The sequence below is a fragment of the Notamacropus eugenii genome, chromosome 3 (assembly GCF_028372415.1).
Source record: "Notamacropus eugenii isolate mMacEug1 chromosome 3, mMacEug1.pri_v2, whole genome shotgun sequence".
Taxonomy (NCBI): domain Eukaryota; kingdom Metazoa; phylum Chordata; class Mammalia; order Diprotodontia; family Macropodidae; genus Notamacropus; species Notamacropus eugenii.
In genome coordinates this window covers 309,657,858-309,668,906 of record NC_092874.1, presented here as the reverse complement: position 1 = coordinate 309,668,906, position 11,049 = coordinate 309,657,858, and the positions used below count along the sequence as shown (strand labels likewise).

Below are 11,049 nucleotides of genomic sequence, written 5' to 3'. Positions count from 1 at the left end.
CCAATTCTGGCCCTCAGCTATCCTATGAAGTCCTGACTGGCTTAAATTGAAGCTAATCTCTTAATGTAGAGCAGTGGGTTGCTCCTCCATTGTGGGGGTCCTAGGCTAGGCTACATGTTACTGCAGATAATCATAGGCACCATTTGTAAAGTCCCCAAGGGAATCTCTCTTGGAGGAGGTAGATTCATCTATGAAAAATAACTAAAGGTGATCAGCTTCTCAAAATATAGAGATTATCTCTTCAGAAACAGACAACACATCCTCCCTCTCCCACTCCAGTTTCCTTCCCTGGAAAACGAAAATATTGCTCTAGGCAGTCTCTTAAGGCCGCACCAGCTCTGGTCTCCCAAACTTTGATTTGTTTGAAATCCCACTTCCAGGCACACGTGGATTCTGTAATCTAAAGCAATGGCCACCGGTTGGACCCCTATGTGTTCAGAGTCCTGAAGTCCATTGGAGAGATGAAGAGGAAAGGGAAGACCCTGCCCCTTCACTTAAGAAGCCACCAATCAAGGCAGGTCAGTGACTCTGGCATCTGAAGACCCGGGTTCAGAGCCCACGTGTACCTTACTGCCAGGGTGACCTAGGACCAGTCACTCAGATTCTTCACCTGTGACATGAGGGCTGGCCTAGCTTCCTCAGAGTCCCTTCTAGTTTTCAATCTACAAACCTACAATTACTGGCAGGAGAAGATAGCTCTGAGACCCAGAGGGATGTAGGAAAGGATCAGGAATGGTCAGTTGGATGGGGATTGGGGATGTCTCCATGATGGAGAGAGCACCGAAACTGGACCTCCAGCAAGAGAAGGATTTCAGGAAAGGGGGTCAAGAAGAGAAGAGCCCAGAGGATGAAAAGGGTGAGGGCTTGTGTGATGACCCATGGTGGCAGCATAGGGCAGGATGACTAGGCTATTGCTGGCATTCTATGTTGACTAGGGTCCACTTCCCACTCACCAACTCTGTTTAGTATGGTGGAGGAAGTCTATGGGAACTGTAGGAGTCCCAGCAGCCATCTCATTACAGCCCAGGCCCCTCGATGAGCTCCAGAGGCTGCAGCTCCTCCAACAGCCTTGGAGACACCCAAGGAAGCCATGCTCACCCCAGCCCTTAGAGCCTCGATGTCTGCAAAGCAGCATTCGAGGGTCAGAAACTGGCCCCAACAATGCAGGGTACAATCAGTCATGGAACAGAAAGTTTCAAAGTAGCCACCAGTCACTTTGGAAAACCAAAGAAAACTAGGATGAAGCTAAAAAGCAGACTCCCTGCCATGGGGCAGACCAGGGGCATCCCTGGATGTAATGGAATGGAATCCATCCATTCCCAGGATTCAGAACTGGAGGAGACTTTGGAAATATCTAGACCAACCACTTTATTTCACATAAAAAAGAAGAGAGACAGAGAAGAGGTCTTTTCCAAGGTCACCCAGCACCATCAGTGGCCCATTCACCAGGTTTGGTGAATGAGTTCTCTATCACAAAACTCTGGTACAATCAGATGGAACTCAAGGGCTGGAGAAAGCAGAGGGTGCTGGAGGAGTCCCAGCCATGCCCACCTCTATTTCACACAGCTGCTATGTGCCACAAATGCCCAACAAGCTGAAGAGCCCCTGCTGATGACTGGTGCCACAATTATTGTCCCAGGCACCATCAGAATAGGGTGAGAAATCCAAAATGAATGCATCCCTCCCTGGCCAGATCTCTGCAAGGCCAGCCCAGACACCCAGGTGTGGCCTGCCCCGGGGCAGGAATCCCCTCTTCTGTGCCCCCTGCACCCCCTCTTTTCAAGTCAGCCCAGTAGACTGGGCAGACATGGCAGAGCAAGGCCCTTCCCAAGCCTGAGCTCCAGAATATTGCTGTGCAGACACACACCTTAGAAAAAGACCAGGTCTTACTGGAACTTGCCATTTTTAGATGCTATGGGACTACTAAGTGACTATTCTTCTGGGTCTAACTTCAGGTATGGATGGCAAGAAAGGTGATCTGAGCCTCCAATCCATGATGCCAGTAAGCCTGTGAGATGCTGGTATGAACTGCAAAAGGCGATCTCATGGGAAGGGTGGGAGAGCGTCTGTTCAGGCTGGGCTGAGGTAGGATTCTCCTGACTCAATTTCCCCACCGACACCTGGCAGACTTTAAGCCTGACTGAATACAAGTGGACAATCTACTCCTGCCTGGAACTGACATGAAGTTGGGGAGATATTGTATCCCTGCAGTATCCCTACTCTTGGTGGCAATTTCCTATAGTCAAAAGGTTTATAAGCTTAATACCAGATCTATTAAATTATAGATTATTGGTAGGGGAACATCCAAGGTTAAATCTAAAATTAAGCTATTAGGCTTAGGACTTTAGACCAACAACAATAAGTTAGGGTCCTTTAATTCTTAGTAATACTGTGGAGACAAGGTCAAGAGGTCAAGAGCTTGTAAAGTTAGCAACATAAATATTATTTGTGTCTCAATTGGGTAAGGTTCAAAAAACTTTTTTGTGGTTCATATTGTAAATGCTTTAAAAAGAAGTATCACCTGACCAAAAGTTTGAATTGTTTTATCTGTTATAAACTGTTAAAAATGAAAAATAAAATTAAAAAAAAAAAGGACCAGGTCAAGTGCCAAGCCTGATGCCAGAAAGATCTGTCTGCTTTGCCAGGTACCTGGCACACAGTAGGCACTTAATATGTGCTTGTGGATCGTAAACATAGTCTAGTTGACCCTTCTCCAGTGATTGGCAATGGATTCGGACACAGCCTCTGACACATACTAGCTGTGGGATCTTGGGCAAGCCAATTCACCTTGGCAACTTTCTCAGCTGTAAAATGGGACCAATAAGAGTGCCCACCTCAAAGTCAGAAAATATATGGAAATTTCTTTGTGTGTTCTAAAGCACATTGTGGAATGTGAATGCACACTGCCACTATAAGGCTCTCAGGGTGTCCGCAGCCTGGGCCCTGGGCAGTCAGGCTCTTGAAGCCCAAGGACAGCTCTCAGAATCCTGCTCAGAAAGGCAGTGGAGGACCAGGGACACCAGCTCTGTTGAAATCATTTTAAAATCTTTTCTGTGAAAGTTCACAACCCCCATGTTAACAACTTCTGATTCGAGTCCAATTCTTCTTTTTACAGAGGAAGAGAGGGAAAGTGACCAGCCCAAGGTCACACAGCTGATACACAGCAGAATCAGGATTGAAACTCTGGAGCATGAGAGTGAACCTGGTCCTCTCTCTCTAACCTTACATTAACTACCTAGATGGCGGGAAACAGGGGAGGGAGTGAGGGGAAGGGGTGAAAGAGAGAGAGACAGAGAGAGACTGAGAAAGAGAGACAGAGAGAGAAACAGAGAAACAGAGAGAGAGGAAGGAAGGAGAAAGAAGGAAAGGAGAAAAAAGAAAAAAGAATGATAGAGAAAAGAAAAAGGAAGGAGGGAGAGAAATAAAAGGAAACACCAAAAGAAAGAGAAAAAAGAAGAAAGAAAGAAAAAAGAAAGAAGAGAGAGAAAAGGAAAGGGGAAAGGAGAGAGAGAGAGAGAGAGAGAAAGCAGGAAAAATTTCTGAAAGTTTTACTACCATAGAAAATAAGAAAGTCTTTTCTTGTTGGAATTTTCCAAGAATTATAGAAAAAATTTCTTTTTTCTTTCTTTCTTCCTTTCTTCCTTCCTTTCTTTTTTTCTTTCTTCTTTCTTTCTTCCTTTCCTTCTTTCTTTTTTCTCTTTCCTCCTTTCCTTCCTTCCTTCCTTCCTTCCTTCCTTCCTTCCTTCCTTCCTTCCTTCCTTCCTTCCTTTCTTTTCTCCTTTCTTTCCTAAACATGACTTACTCTTCAGCATCTGTGGCCTTTGGAAGACTCTGGGTTGTTCAGGCCCTGGGTCCCTCCAAAAAGCATTCATCAGTCCCGAAAATCAATATTTGATAAAGGCCCATTGTTGATGGTAGAAACAATTGTTTCTGTTTTTCCTGCTCCTGGCAGGCGGGAGTGACTGCTTCTCCATACCCACTCCCTACCCCCATGCTCTCATAGGCTTCAAGAAAGGCCAAATTCATGATCAGTCTGAGCTACATCTTTTCCTGGGGCCAGAATTGTGGTAACTATCTCTCAGAACAGCCCCCAGGGCTCCACTTAGAATCAGGAGATCTGAGCTCAAATGCCACCTCAGAGACTTCAGTCCATCAAGCTTTGCTTAAGGGCCCACTAAGTGCCAGCCATCACGTTAGACACTGGGGATATAATCACAAAAAAATGGCAAAATAGGGAGGAGGTGACAAGCCTGCATATGGACATTATCACTTTGACAGCAGGCTCATCAGTCACCTCCATATTCTCATCTGAAAAATGGATCCTTTTGTACTTGCTTGGTCTCTGAAGGCCCCTGCAGCCCAAGACTGGGGATTCTGCAATCGTGAGCATGGCACAGAATCTGATGATGGTCCAATCAGGACTGGGAGGGACTCCCTCATTTTTCTGAAGACAAAACCAGGGTCCAGAGAAGAGAAGGAATGTACCCACTGTTACACAGCCACTAAAAGGCCAAGCTGGAATTCAAATGCAGAGCCTCTGACCCCAAGACCCAGGGCTCTGCCCGCTGTCCCAGCCTCTCCCATCCTGCCTGTCTCCTCATCTGTAAAATGGAGATAATGGTGTGTCACATTTCCCTCACAGGGTTGTAAGGAAATTGGTTTACAAATCTCCAGAAATTGTTGTCATCCAAAGGTCAATGCCCAGCGAGTAGTAGCCTTCCCCTACTTCTGAACTCATTCAGATCACAGCAAATGTCTACAAGAAGCTAGAATTTCTACAGAGCAAAGGGAAAGCTCCAGTAAGCTTCTCTGACTCGCCTTTTCTCTCCTTTTGAAACATGGACTCCCAGGGCCCTCTTTCCCTCCTTTACCCAATGCCTCCACCTTGGCAGGATGAAATGGCAACCCATCAGTGATAGACAATGAGCAAAACCCAAAGGGTCTCAGCTCACCTCTAACATCACAATCCTCCCAAACAATCACCCCTGGGGGACTCTGGGAGTTGGGCATCTACAGATTCTGGCAACGTCTGCTCAGCCAAGAGACAACAAATACTCTATTTCTAGATCCTTGATTTTCAGAGTCCGGGGGGTGGTAAGGGGGCAGGGATCATAGTGAAATTCCCAGATCTGCCTCTTCCTAGGAAAGTGACCCTAGTCAAATCCCTTCTTGTCTGTGGGCTTGAAAGGAAGGGTCACCAGTTCCCACCATCTCTAAAAACCCATAATAGCCAAAGCGCCATAATAGCCAAAACGATCAGCCTCATGGGCTGTCTCATCAGCCTTGCATGGACTGGCCTTCAGCAATCAGGAGTGTTAGTTTCTTCCTTAGGATCAGTGGTCTGCAGACCTTTCCGAAAGAAGTTTACTTATGAGAACCCAAAGAAAAACAAAAACACTAACCTTCTCCTTCCCCCACCCCAAATGTGAAATGAGAAATAGACCCTCTGTTCTCATTGATTACACATGCCTCCCTCTTGGAAACCAATATCAGAATGCCTTCATTCACTAGTGCCCGGAAGCCACTTTTGCTCAAAAAACAAAACAATCCAATACATGGGTTGGGGGGAGGTGGTGTTTTTGAGGATTTACTCATTGATGAACCACCCTGAAAAATGGATTATCTCATCTTTCAAATATTTTTTCATGTTTCATTCTTCTCCCCCTTTTAGTTTGCCCCTTTGAGAAAAGGTCTGCCCACACCAAGGCAGCCATGTCTGCCCAGCAAGGAGGAAATCCAATATCACTCAGGCCAGAGCTCCAATTCACACAGTGCCTCCCCTGCCTCCCCCAGGCTGATTCCTCCTTCTCCTCAATGCATCCTCAGAAAGACCAAGGCCATGTGGTGCCCAGCAGATAGCACTGTTCTGACCCCATCATAATCACCCACTAAGCAAAGTGGGCTGCTTATCTACACCTGTTCCAAGAGGAAAACAAGTGATGCTGCGCTTATGGGAAAATGCCTCATTAGGACCCATTTCAGTTTTCTGAAATGCCACCCCAAAAAAGCCCAAGATTGGGATTACAGCATTCATGGCTGCTGGGTAGATCCCACACTTTGCTTTACACTATCCATCGGGCAAGTGAAGTGCTGCCAAGCGGAGGATGACTACGTCCTCCCTTCCTCCTCTTCCTCCTTCCTTTCTATGCCTCCTTTTCCTCTTCTCCATTACCTTTCTCTTCCTCCTCCTTTCCTATTCTTTCTCTCCCCCCTACTCTTCCCCAAGGCACTAGGGTGCTTATCCACCTCTCTGCCTTCATTCAACCCTTACCTCCCTCTCAGGGTGCCCAGGAGCAATGATCCCGGAACAGCATCTGTCCTGATGAAGAAGGGAGGGGGCCTCTGACGGCATGCTACATGCACACAATGGCACACAGGCTCTTCTCTTTCTCTTTTCCTTCCAGTCATATCTCAATATTTTAAATTCAGGAAGGGTAGAAATCCAGAGGTACCATCAGCAGAAGTGTTTACATGCCATGACTATGCCTGACTCTCCCTCTTACCCTGTTCTTAACCAGAAAAAAAATCCTTTTTTCTCTTCCCCTTATTTTTTTGCTTGAATGGGGCATTCTATCCCCCAAGAAAGCAGAGCTGGACTGCCAGAATTGTCTTTCTGAGTACATCTTCCTAAAACAGACACAGTAACAACAATAAAAATCCACCCAAAGCTGGGAGCAAGGAGTATGGGCACAACTGGGGTTTAGTGAGCAGGGTACCTCAAAGGCTCACACTTTCTCATTTGTTCTAGGAATCAATCCAGTGACTGCAATCCACAGCATGGCTGGTCACAGCTCAGCCGGCTTTGTAGGAAGGGGAGTAAGCAGGCTTCTCATTTGGGTTCCTAAAGGGACATCACTGTTTCTGCCTAATAAAACTCTCCAGGAAGGGGGGCCAGGACAGGGCCATTCTTACCTCTCAGATGTTCACTCCCCCCTCATCTCTCCATATCTCCCCTCCCAAGGGCCCTTCAAACTCAGAAATTCTCCAATTCCAGCAAAAGAAAACCCTCTCAATTCTTACCAGGGCTTTTATTAAGAGCTCATGTGGGACAAATGTGGATATCAAATACTGCCAGCAAAAAACCCACCATTCCACAATTGACCTCTGTTTTTACAAAATTCCCCTATTCTCTCCAACTTGACTGCAGAATATTCCAATTCTAATACATTAATAAGCCATCAAATATGGCCTCCAAAGGAGGGGACACAGGGTGTGGGGGGAGAGGGCAATGAATTTCTTCACCTCAAATCACCCTCCTCCACAACTGTCCAAAATTTCTTCTGAAGCTTAGATCCTTGGAATAGAATGCTGGCTGAAAGGCAGATGGGCCTAAGGTAGCTGGCAGTACATTCCATGTTGATGGTCAGCACTGCCCCCTCCCTTTTCCCAACTCAGCCTTCCTGCAGCTAATGAGAGGTCAGGCAACAGACCAGTTATCTATATGGAAGTCTCATTTGCTAGCCTGAAATAAGTCTTCCGTTAAAGAAGCCTTCCATTCACTGGACCTGGACTTCTATGAGGAAATTCCATGTGAAATTAGCCCTGAAGTCTGAGCTCATTTATGTGGGATGTTTGATGCAGCTCCCCACAATCACCCCCAGGGCCACCCTATTATTTTTCAGACAAAGCACCTTTCCCCATTCCCCAAATCACAATGGTGAGGCAGAAGTAGACCAGCAGAAGGCAGGCTGACAAGGCAGGGGTCCTAGGAGTCAGCCATTTTCAGGGGGAAGGTGACACAGTGTAGAACTTTGCATGTTCTGCAACAGGCAGAAAGCCATGCCAGCCCCACTCTCACTGCCTGAAGATCCACAGCCACAGCCTCAGCCTCCTCTAGCCTCCTCTGCAGGAATCCATTTCCCCATTGCCATCAAATCCAGGACAGCCTCAGAGAGGGCCTGCCCACCCACTCAGCATTCCTCCCTCCCTCCTTGTCCTCTCAGCCTGGCCCTGTGTGACCCACCTCCAAATGCCCACTGAGTACAGGCAGTTGGGAGTTAGTGCTGTTTGCTTTGCTTTGGATTCATGCCGCCATAAAAAACCAGCTCAAAGTGTGTTCCATCGGCCTGATTTCCAGCCTATCTTTGACCAAAGTTGGGTGGTAGAGAGAGGGAATCTGGGAACCCCAAAGCAGCACAAGCAAAAATCCAAGCAAGGATGGTGCTGGGCAGGTAAGAAATGGATCCAGGTTCATAGGGTTTTAAGAAGGAAGGAGTCGGGCCTCCGGAGAAAGACTCTTTGTAACCATTCTGAAAATGGATTTGGAAGAGCTCCCTTCTGGGCTTTTCTCTTGTTGGTGGGGTACAGGCTGCATGAAATAAAGCTTTGGGAATTTATCTGTGTATGATTTTTGTGGGCACTGAAGGATGGCTCTAAGGGTCAATCATTCCAGCCAGGCTCAACTATTCCCCAGAACAAGGGCCTCCCCAAACCAACAGGGGTTTCAGGACAATGAGAAACATCTTTCCAGCCCTGTTACCTTGGAGCTGTTGGAGACACTGCCTTCTAGGAGTGTCCTACATAGAAACCCCTCCAATTAGTATCTAAGTAGACACACACAGAGAAGGCGCAGAAAGTTACAAAAAAAGAATTATGTTCCTGAGGAATTCAACATGGATCTCACTTTGGAAAAAAAGAAAAAGGGAGAGAGGGAGAGAGAGAGAAGGAAAGAAAGAGAGAGAGAGAGAGAGAGAGAGGCCCTGAGAGCCTGTCCACTGAAAAAGTGAGGATGGTCAGGGGCTCAGACCCAACTCTGGAGCTCACCATTAAGCCTGCACTGCCCTTGGAGAAGGTTAAGAAAACTGAATGGGAGAGTAGGGGAGACCTTCTTACAACATTGCCTTTCTTCCTTTGGACTTTTCCTTGTACTTTAAAAAAAAAAAACAAGGTCTCACTAAAGGAAACAAGGAAGGCAGGGAGGGTGGCCCAGGCCAGGCCAGGCCTAGCTGGGGTGGGACTTGTGAATTCAAAATGCCAGCAGAAGTGGACCTGGAGCCCTCCTCCTGTCTTCTGCCTCTTCCTCCTCCTTCAACTCTTTCTCCCTGGTTTGAGAGAAGTTGGGGTGAAAGAGGGCCCGCCCACCAACTGTCTGCGAAGACTCAAATAGTGTGAAACCCCAAATATACAAGCTCCATTCCTAGCCACCAGGGTCACGAAGATTCAGAAGGGTCCCCTTTCCTGAGCAGGCTGAAGGGGGGAGTTACCCAAACTTCATTTCCCTCATTGGCACTGAAGCCGGATCGCTGGACCCCCCCCCCCCAGCCCCAGACCCACCCGGGCCGCCGCCTAGAACAAATCAACCTGCCATGTTACCAAGTGCCAATCAACTGGGTTAGATTTGACGGGAAAGACTTACCGGGTTCAGGATGAGGAGGGACCCTGGACTCGTGGGGAAGTGGGAGAGTCAGACAGTTCTCGCCGCAATCAATCCTGAAGGTTCCTGTGCAAATCAGAAAGAAGTACATATACTCGCTGGCACGCACGGAATCTGTCCGGAGGTGCGGGAGTGAGGAGACAGACAGACAGACACAGAGAGAGAGACAGAGACAGAGACAGAGAAGACAGACCCGGGAGCAGGCTGGGTCCAGGGGGAAGGCAGTTCTTACCTAGCAACGGGGCTCCGGGTCTTGGCGAAGGCGGAGGCAGCAGCTGCCCCGGCCCAGCTCACGGCTCCCAGGCCGTCCGCCCAGCCCACAAGAAGCGCAGGCTGCCAGCTCCCAGAAACGACAACAATAGCGGAGGGGGATAGCATGAAAGGGAAAGGAAAAAGAGAGGAGAAGAGAAGAGAGAGGGAGGAGGGAGGGGGTGGGGAGAAGAAGGGGGGCTGCGTGGGGCTGGGGGCGGGGAGGGAGAAGCGTGTTAAGCTCGTCTGGCATTAACAAGTCCTGAATGAGGAATGTTAGCAAACACACAAACAGCATGCCCGGTGCATGCTAATGGTCCCGGCTTGAGCCTGATATGATGAATTATTCAGCAGACAAAAAGAGGGAAAGAGAGGAGAGGAGGGAGGAGAGAGAGAGAGAGAGAGAGAGAGAGAGAGAGAGAGAGAGAGAGAGAGAGAGAGAGAGAGAGAGAGAGAGAGAGAGAAGCAGCAGGAGGAGGAGGAAGGGAAAACGGAAGGACAGGAGAACCCCCCCCAGACCTTTCACATGCCTACAGAGAGAGAGCTGGGAAGGGCCGACCCGACTGGCGGGGTGGGGTGGGGTTGAAAGAGAAGGAGGAGGAGGAGGAGGGCTGCTGCTTTTTTTTAAAAGTATCGTTAAAACTTTCTTCCAGTCTGTAGCTTGAAACCAAGTTCGAGAGAAGGGGGCACCCCGAGGCCTCCGATGGGGCCCCAGCCTGGGCGCTGCAAGCGGTTCGCAGCCCCGCCCGGCCCGGCCCAGTCCGACTCTGCTCTGGCCTGTCGAGTTCTGGCCGGGCCTCCTCTCTCTCTTCTTCCTTCTCTTGCCCTCCCCCCGCGCCGCCCCCCCCCCCCACACACACATGGGCCCGGCCCGTTTGGTCCTGGCCGTGACCGCCCCCTTTCTGTCTTTTGTCTCTCGGAGCTGGCACCTGTCCCAGATACGGGGAGCGGCGCCAGCAGGCAGGCGGGCGGGCGGGCTGGCCGGCCAAGGGCTTCTGGGCCCCGGAGGAGGCTCGGCGGGGGAGGGGGGAAGGGAGGAGTGGGAGAGAGGCATGGGGGGGGGGGGGGTAGCCCAGCCCGGCCCAAAGGAAGGAGGAAAACAGGGGTGAGCGGGCGAGAAGAGTGGCTTCACCCCCTGGCAAAATAAGGCCGACTGGTCGCGGGCACAGCCGGGACAATAAAAGACCCGCCAAAAATCGAAGGGAGGGAGGTTTAACCACACACCCCATTAGGCTGCGGGAGACCTCGAGGCCCAGGGCAGTGACCAGCAGTGCGACTGCCTTCCGCTCCAGGCCCTTCCAGTAAAGGGGGAGAGAGGGGAAGGCAGGGAGCAGCACCTTAATGGCTCAGGAGCCTGCGGGCGCAGCTCCCGCGGTGGCCTTGGAGACAAACCCCGGCACTGACCGCTTAGGGGGAGCTGGCTAGCC

The 11,049-nt window shown here is 49.5% G+C and overlaps 1 long non-coding RNA gene across 6 annotated transcripts in view; it reads right to left on the bottom strand.

Annotated features, from left to right (window-relative positions):
* The window catches only part of LOC140496605 (uncharacterized), an 86,720-nt gene that overhangs the window by 44,389 nt on the left and 31,282 nt on the right, over positions 1-11,049 (bottom strand). For 4 of the 6 annotated variants that reach the window (XR_011964331.1, XR_011964332.1, XR_011964335.1 and 1 more), the window contains exons 1-2: positions 9,606-10,448; positions 9,356-9,439 (exon numbers count right to left, since the gene is read on the bottom strand). This is a non-coding gene — a long non-coding RNA (uncharacterized lncRNA). Of the gene's footprint in view, positions 1-9,355; positions 9,440-9,605; positions 10,449-11,049 lie in introns of those variants that run through there. The other 2 variants (XR_011964336.1, XR_011964333.1) reach the window with 2 other exon arrangements.